Here is a 9,499-nt window from a genome sequence, read left to right on the forward strand (position 1 = left end):
AGAGCGCAGCGAGCGATTCCGAATAAAGAAGTTGCGGTAGCGGAGGGCTAGCGGGAAGGTGCTATTTATAGAGCGGAGGAGTCTTCGTAAAGCGACGAATATAAAAAAGAAAAAGAAAAGCTATTAACGAATTGACAACCATACCCTTTCCTTACTCTCAACGGCGGGTCTGTGCACACGCAGATTAGTGACTAATTCAGTAATTTAACATGCAATATCGTCGGAAGCCACGTCGCCGTGTGGTCAACGTCGAAGGTGAAGAGGGCATTGAAGGGGGGGGGGGGGCAGAGTCGGCAACAGGGCAACAGGGCAAGTGCTCCTCGCCGCTGACGTGGACAGAGAACCTTGCACGAACGAACAACAAAAGTTTCGACAAAACAAGAACTCCCCTCAGTAAGTGGGCCTCTTCATTCCCACTAAGTAACTGGGCCCACTAAGAAAAGAATAACTCCGGTTTGATGCGGTAGCCGATAAGTGCAAATTGCATGAGTGGTGGCATCGGTTCGATTCGCCCCCCCCCCCCCCCCCCCCCCAAGTTGCCGCGAACCCAAAATCCAATAAACGCAGGCCAGAAGTTCACCGAAAAGGATAAAACAAAACCCTTTCCTAGTACTTTTGTTAAATGGGCTTAAGTCTTGTCCATCGCTTCCAAAGACGAGTCCACCAAACCGAGTTTTAAATTTAATTTTTAAGTACACGTGTGTTTTGTTTGATAGCACGTGAGAAACGCGTAAATCCTTCAAGGAGGTGTGAAACGGAACTACGACGAAAGAGAGCTGAGACGGTCCCGCCCGCAACCGCCGTGGGGACCGGGCTAAAGCCTTCGCCCTTCGCTCCCTCTCTGGATATTCTTTAAGGGCAATTCTTCTCTACTTTGAGCTGCTCTGGATAAGCTTTTGTGGGTGGGTTTTATGTTTTAAATTCCTTATTGGGTTACGATCAGGAATCCTGTTCATATTCATAACTCCTTCGTCCCAACAACTTCCCCAGTACGTGGCTTGAGAGGATTGCTTGAGGAGTGATCTTTTTTTCTTTCGCGGAAATATTATAAAATTGATATAACGCCAATATATCTACAGAACCCATGTGAGACCCACCATTATCATAGTCAATGATTCTATGACATGATGCCCTTGTATGGCTTCGAAGGAATTAGGGAGTCGCTGTTCTAGAAGGACAAGAAAAAAAAAAAAAAAAAAACACAACCAAAAAAGTCCATTAACGACTTACCTTCTAAGCTAGTATATTGACCTCCTTGTAAGAAGGTATACATTCATGATTCGTATGTGAAAGAGGCTCCGCCGCTCCTTCGCCAACCCCACTTCTGATGGAAAAGCTTCTTCCATCACAAGCTGTCTGAACGGCCTGTGTATTGAGAGTTGAACAGCGAGCATCAACTTCCAACCGAGATGCCCAACGATGAACGGAGTTTATCATTGTGGTGGGGAGACCAGTACTGACTTGCTACTTCTTTCTTGCACTCGATCATTTGATAGAATCCATCATTCGTTTCACATTTCAGACTGCCCTTTCCAACGTACAGTAATGACTAACAAGACTGCTTTTTAGAATTTCTGAGTTTAAGGTAGATTAAGGAAGACCTCCAGACGTGGAGACTTGTCGTAAGAAAATGGTTGGAGATCGACTCTTTCGTTCGATAAGAGCTTGACCACTCTTTTCCACCTTTCATAAGAAGGTTATGGTTTGTTGTGGTCAGCAAAGGGAACAAATGCCCCCCCTTAATAGACGAATAATCACGTTTATTAGATCGTGACATGCATCTCCCAATAGCTCTTCCTTTTTTCTTTGGTGGCCGGCCACACCTTGCTTAACATATGTATGAGATGTTAAAGGTCTGATATGACATAAGATATTAGGACTCCACTCTGAATCAAACAGAATTGAGGTGGTCAAGCTAGGTAAGTTGAGCATGAGGGAATCCAAATGCCCCTTTGATTGGTAAACTATCAGATATTGTTTGCTGATTACAGAAGAACAACCAGGAGTAGAGCCTCTGAGAATGAGAATTGAGGGAAATGATGGAATTGGGAACAAACAAGTAACATCCATTTTATGTGCAGTGGCCTGTGGGAGTTCCATGTTTGTTTGAGAAAGTGCCCATGCAAACCTGTCATGAAAGATGAAAACCAACTGTTCATCTAAACCAAATCTTGTTAGGATTATACCAGTTCAAAATTTTGGCACGCAAAATATGCTGTCCTATTTCCGATTTGGTCATTTGATTCAATCGTCACACATGAATTTGATTAGACAATTGAATGACCTATTGGGTGAACCGCAACAAGCCCTTGGTTGATTAACTTCAGTTTTATAGCTAACTCGAAGTTTGAGATGTTGGTAGAGATGGAGTTGTATAGAACATTTGCTTATTTCAAGCTCCATGATGGCTTCAAAGGAGTTTTAATAGAATTGTGATAGGAATTCTCACTACAAGAAATAACACTTCTATTAGCATAAACTTGTTCTAGTGAAAACTTCGCCGACAAACTTTGATGGCTTGTTTTCACTTTGTTGATTTTTTTTAAAAAGAGAAATAATCTATTGATTTGATTATAACTGGATACAATGAATATCTATTTATAATAGAGGAAATATTAGAATCATATTACAGTTAAATTACCCATTCCCAATTACACCCAAAATTTAGTCCTAATACAATTAAACAACTAAACATAAATAGAAAAAAGTAACATAACTAAAACATATGTGAGACCTCCTTCCCATGAGACTCTTCTTAGACTCTTATCGTATTAGTTCTGACTATGTGAAACTTTTTGTTATGAAAATCAGATAACTCTTTGATATCTGTTCTTCAACACACTAAAAGATACTTTGGCTAGTGAATTTCATACTTCACCGGGATAACATTTTGCCAACAATGAAAGAAATACGTTTAGCAGGTCTCCTACCAATGAATGTGAAATTCGTTGGGCTATGATTCTTCCAACGATCTCTATTATTTGTTGGAAAAATCTTTTGCGTACGAAATTCAAGTTCGCTACTAGAAATCATAATTATTTTTATAGTAGTTGTTTAAGAAATATTTAATTTTAATTTCTATCAGAAAATTTATTTATATAAATTTGATTGAAGAGATAAACTTCTGCCAACGAATTTGCAATTTCGTTGGTAAAAAAATTATCATTTTAAATGTATAATTTTATGTTTTTAAAATTTTCCTTGTTTAATAAATGAATCATTAAAAATAAAATAAATAATATAAAAGAAATATATATAATAAAATCTCAATTTTTTTTACAAATTATATAATTTTTTATTAAGTTATGATATAAAAATAATTTAAATACAAAAATGAATCATTTTTTGTAATTTAATTTAAATGAATCATTTTTATATAACAACAAAAAATGTGTAAATTATATTGAAATAAAAAAAATACACCATCAAAGGTAGGATTTGGGGGGGTGGCTGGCTCTGAGTTTGCATCTACTGAAAGAACAATTACATCTACATCTCTAAGTTTTTCATCTTAAGTTCTTGCTCCTTAGCATGATGTTGTATATTTCTCAGCTACTCATCTAAGTTTTTCATCTTAAGTTCTTGCTCCTTAGCATGATGTTGTATATTTCTCAGCTACTCATCAGTATGGGACAATGGCTTTTTAGTTTCCCACAACAAGTCCTCTATGTGCAATCATCTGAGATCAAGATTGTCGAAGATTGTCAGGCATTCCTGGGTAGAGATATTTGAGACAAACCTAACCCTTTAATGTACCCAAACTAAGCTCCACAAACTTGTTGCACAATAGCACTCTCATCAACTATCTCACCGGCCTCATGTACCTCTTTTGTACTAGCTATTGCATATCCTCCTATATAAAAATAATAAATTTAAAACTATATTTGCTTAAAATAAAATGTTATATTTATAAGAAAATTACACTTAACATATTTTTTTTTAAAATCCCTTAGTACACCCATAGTCGAACATATGAGTAATCTGAAATTGCTAAATATTAGAGTAATTTGTACCATGCACATTTAGAAGGAGACATGCATGTAAATATATTACATTAACAATCTCAATGTGTGACCAATAATAAAGTATATTATATTGAGCCACACTAGGGCTAAGTTCTATCAAGCAGGTGAAAGTTCCTCAATCATGTTCTCATAGTGTTCCCAAAAAATATTCATATGAATAAGCATGTTTATGATTTTGAATTCTTCCGGAGGATCAGGAACATTCAACCATAAATCAAGTACTTCACAATCTATTTAATCACCAATCTTTGTTTAGAATTGATTTAAAAAAAAATCCTTGGTGAAGCTTAAACAAATTTAACCACAACCCATTAGTCATTTTTTCTCAGTAAAAAAAATGTTAATTTTTAGAACAGGACTTGAGATAGGAAAATGTATTCTTAGGGGAGGTTAGTCCATAATGAACTTGAATTGAAGTGAAAAATTGAATTGAACTGAAATGAATTGATTTAACTTCAACTCATGTTTGGGTATTAGTGTAGACGAGTTCAAGTGGCTGGAAAACAGATTCCAATGTTAATGCCCCCAAATGAAAAGTATGATATAAAGAAGAAAATAAGTAACCTTTTATAATATATTTAAATAAAATATATACCTAAACATATAATTAACCAAAATAAACATGGTTACTACACTTATAAGTTATTTAGTGTAGTATAAGAATATATTAATATCTTAATTAATAAAAAAAATTATATTACATAATGATTATAGTTTATTATAAATTAAAGCAATAATTACGTGTGCCTAGAATAAATTATTAAAATTAATAAAAAATTAAAAAATAACATAAGAGAATATAATAAATAAACTTTATGGTTTAATTAATTATAGAAATTGGATAATTAAACCCATTAATGATTACAATTTATTATAAATTAATATACTAAATATGTGTGACTAGAATAAATTATTTAAAATAAAAAAAATTTAAAAATAACATAAGTGAATATAATAAATAAATAAATTATTTTTTAATAACATAAGATATGGTTTAACATTAAAACTCACTATTTTAATACAAAATAAAAAAATATAATAAATTAATTAATTAATTAATTAATTTATCAATAAGATAATATATACTTTACATATTATTAATTAATAATATATTAAAAAATAAAACTAATGGTTTAATTATCAAACAATGGTTTAATTTATCCTAACTTAGGAAAAATTAAACCTTCTTCCTTAGCGCGCGTCGTCTTCCTCAGCGGTAGGCCAATGGACAACGGCGAAGGTGGCGAGCAATGGCGAAGAGGGAGGGCAACGGCGACGGAGGCGGTGCTCCGACGGTATGCCAAGAGGGAGAAAAGAGGGAGGCCGAGAGGCTCTGCGATAGAGGCTCGGCCTCCCGTGCTCTGCGACGGAGGTCGAGAGGGAGAGGAGAGGAGGCCAAGAGGAGGGAGAAGAGAAGGGGAAGAAAGGGAGGTCAAAAGAGAAGAGAAGTCGGGAGGCCGAAAGAGAAGAGGAGTCGGGAGGCCGAGAGGCTCAGTGACAGAGGCTCGGCCTCCCGTGCGTCGCAGAGCCTCTCGGCCTCTCGTGCTCTGCGACAGAGGTCGAGAGGGAGAGGAGAGGGAGGTCGATGGGGGTGGGGAGGAAGGAGAAAAAAAAAACCTTTGCCGAAGGATCGCAAGGGGCGAGGGGGGGAGAAGGGGGGGGCAATGCTCATGATGCGAGGAAAGTGGATGATTCGCAAAATAGGTAGGAATCAACTTTCTCCCATTTTTGCCTGAGCGAATGAAATGGTGTAATCTCACTTCAATCCAATTCTTTTTACACTAACGCTATTTTTTAATAAACTAGGTAATGCGGGGGGAATTCATTTCACTTCATTGTGGACTAACCCCCCATTAGTTGAGTCCCATAGAGCTTTCTAAAGTTAAGGACTTTATTCACTATGGAACACTAACTTAAGCCATGTGCCTCAAGCTAAATGATAGGTTTCAAATTGAAGTGGACTAACCCCCCATTAGTTGAGTCCCATAGAGCTTTCTAAAGTTAAGGACTTTATTCACTATGGAACACTAACTTAAGCCATGTGCCTCAAGCTAAATGATAGGTTTCAAATTATTCCTTCTTTAGCTTGGGACAAGCTTTCTTGATTAGTAACATTGAATTCATTTGGGTACTTCATTTGTGGAATACTCTTTGGTATCCAGGATTGCTTTCTCCTTCTTCTGCCCAAACTTTCTTATTGAGCATTCAAAAACATATTACTCAAGTTTTCCACCAGGATTGCTTCTCCTTCTTCTGCCCAAACTTTCTTATTGAGCATTCAAAAACATATTACTCAAGTTGTCCACAATAGTAACATGCATTATTATTATGTGGAACTTTTGAGACATTTTTCATACTCACCTTATGTATGAATTTGTTTCGAGAGACAAGTCTCATTAAAGTTATGGCATGGGATAGTTATTATGTGATACTCATCCTATTGCACAAAGAAAAGAACTCAGATCATGCAACATACCCTCTACATCTCATCCCATATCAAATTTTGTGTCTCATCATCGTCTGTCTCCTACATGTTGTCAATTTCTCTCTGTTATTTCTTCCATATCTGTACCACAGTCCTATCAAGAGGATCTCAAACATCCAGGGTGGAAGACAGCAATAGATGAAAAAATGCAAACACTTTATGAAAATCAGACATGGGCTCTAGTCCTACTTCCATCAAATAAGAAACTCGTCGGTTGCAAATGGGTGTTTACTGTGAAACACAATCTGGATGGGTCTGTGGCTCAACTAAAGGATCGCCTCGTGGCTAAAGGCTATGCACGATGTTATGGAATTTATTATGTGGAAACCTTCTCTCCAATAGAAAAAATGAACTCGGTACGTGTGTTATTATCTTTGGCAATAACTCTTCCTAGCAGGTATATCAACTTGATGTGAAAAATACCTTTGGGGGGGTTAGTCCACTATGAACTTGAATTGGAGTGAAAAATTGAATTGAAGTAAAATGAATTGATTCAACTTCAACTCATGTTTGGGTGTTAGTATAGACGAGTTCAAGTAGCTGGAAAACAGATTCCAGTGTTAGTGCCCCCAAATGAAAAATATGATATAAAGAAAAGAATGAGTAACCTTTTATAATATACTTAAATAGAACATATACCTAAACATATAATTAATAAAAATAAACGTGGTTACTACACTTATAAGTTATTTAACGTGTAGTATTAGAATATATTAATATCCTAATTAATAAAAAACTATATTATATTACTTAATGATTATAATTTATTATAAAATAAAACAATAATTACGTGTGAGTAGAATAAATTATACAAAATTAATAAAAAAATTAAAAAATAACACATGAGATTATAATAAATAAACCTAATAGTTTAATTAATTATAAAAATTGGATAATTAAACCAATTAATTATTATGGTTTATTATAAATTAATATACTAATTACATGTGACTAGAATAAACTATTTAAAATAAATAAAAAAGTTAAAAAATAACATAAGTGAATATAATAAATAAATAAATTATTTTGTAATAACATAAGATATAGTTTAACATTAAAACTCATTATTTTAATAAAAAATAAAAAATACATAATAAAGAAATAAATATATTAATTTATCAATAACATAATATATATTTTACATATTATTAATTAATAATATATTAACAAAAAATGAAAAATTAATGGTTTAATTAATTGGATAATTAAACCAATTATGACGATGGTTTAATTTTTCCTAACTTAGGAAAAATTAAACATCGTCTTCGTCTTCCTCAGTGGTGGGCCAACGGGCAATAGTGACGGAGGCGACGCTCCAACGGTACACCGAGAGGGAGAAAATAGGGAGGCCGAGAGAGAAGAGAAGTCGGGAGGCCGAGGGGCTCTACGACAGAGGCCGAGAAGAGGGAGAGGAGAATAGCGAGGGGCTCTACGACAGAGGCCGAGCAGAGTTGGAGCCCAATTTTGCTAAGAATCTACGTCCAAATCTCCCAAGAGAAAGGGTCCAAAAGAAGCAGGTGGCTAACGGTTTCTTCCTTTGCATGGCAGAAATGGCATATGGGGTCAACTCCGAGTTGGCCACGAATTATGAGGTTGTCAGCAGAGAGAATCTTATTACGACAAGCACTCCACATGAAGAATTTAACTTTTGGGGGGGGGGGGGGGGGGGGGGCACTAAGATGCCAAGTGAATTCTATTGTATGCTTGGGGCCCCGAGTGATCTCTCCTCGAATAGCAAGATGAGCAGAGGAGACAGAGAAAGAGCCACTTTTATCTGGCCACTAGAGTAATTTGTCTGATTTGTTAGCTTGGATTCTGGTTGACTGTAGAGCGTCTAACAGTCGACGGGATTCAAGACTTTCTGACTCAGAAAGGCCACAGCGAGGTTGAATGTTCCGTCCCCCATTATTAGTGACTTCAACAATGGTACTATTCCTCAATCTTGAAATTCTTATGAGGCTCGGAAAAGTGTTTTGAAGAGGCATATCACCCAACCACCAATCTTCCCAAAATCTGATATGATGGCCATTTCCCACATAGAATCGGACTGCCTTGGAGAAAGTAGGAGTTAAGAGATAGAGCGACCGCCATATAGGCGATAAATTCCTTTTGTTTCCCTCATCTGTCCACCACTTTGAGGAGATGTCGAGCTTTGAAAGCACCATATTTTTCCAGAGGTTTGGAGCAGATGAATTGAGTCTCCAAATCCATTTTAGGAGCAAGGCCTGATTCCAGGACCTCCAAAATTCTTCGGGAGGCAAACTTCCTCCCAGTTGACCAAATGGTACTTGAAATCAGGGTTGTTCCCTCTCCATAGAAAAAGCTTCTTCATTTTATCAAGTTGATGACAAACAGAGGCTGGACAAGGCATGAAGGATAGATAGTGGTTTGGAATACCAGTGATACATGATTTCAAAAGAGTTAACCTTCCTGCCTTGCTAAGCAAACGACCTTCCATGATGCAAGTCGTATTTTCATCTTCTCTATGACTGGGGTCCAAAGATTTTTGCAAATCCGACCAGTGAATAGAGGAAGGCCCAGGTAAGTGCAAAGGGTGGATGAGATTACGCAACCAAGCACCTCTGCCATTTCAGAGAGAGAGTTTAGGTTTATATTGAACCCAATCAAAGAAGTTTTCCTCCAATTGACTTTCTGACCTGAGCAGATTTCAAAGACCCCCAAAACTGCCTTCACTTTTTTTATGTTGTCCAACGATCCCGCTTAAAAATCAAAGTGTCATTCGCATATTGTAGCACCGGAATGTTGAAAACCGAGGAGCTACTAGTTGGATGTAACCATCCACATTCATTGGCCGAAACTAGCATGGCAGAAAGGAATTCAGCCACAATGTTGAAGAGAAGAGGGGAAAGAGGATCTCCCTGTCTTAAACCTCTTGATCCATTAAAGCAACCACAAACTGTTCCATTTAAGATAAGAGAGTACGAGGCGGAGGACAAACAACTCTTAATCCAATATCTCCAACGATCTC

This window comes from Aristolochia californica, unplaced genomic scaffold, assembly GCF_029961685.1.
Source record: "Aristolochia californica isolate CCGP_79_NKW_82.1479 unplaced genomic scaffold, dmAriCali1.0.hap1 SCAF_2, whole genome shotgun sequence".
Classification (NCBI taxonomy): Eukaryota; Viridiplantae; Streptophyta; class Magnoliopsida; order Piperales; family Aristolochiaceae; genus Aristolochia; species Aristolochia californica.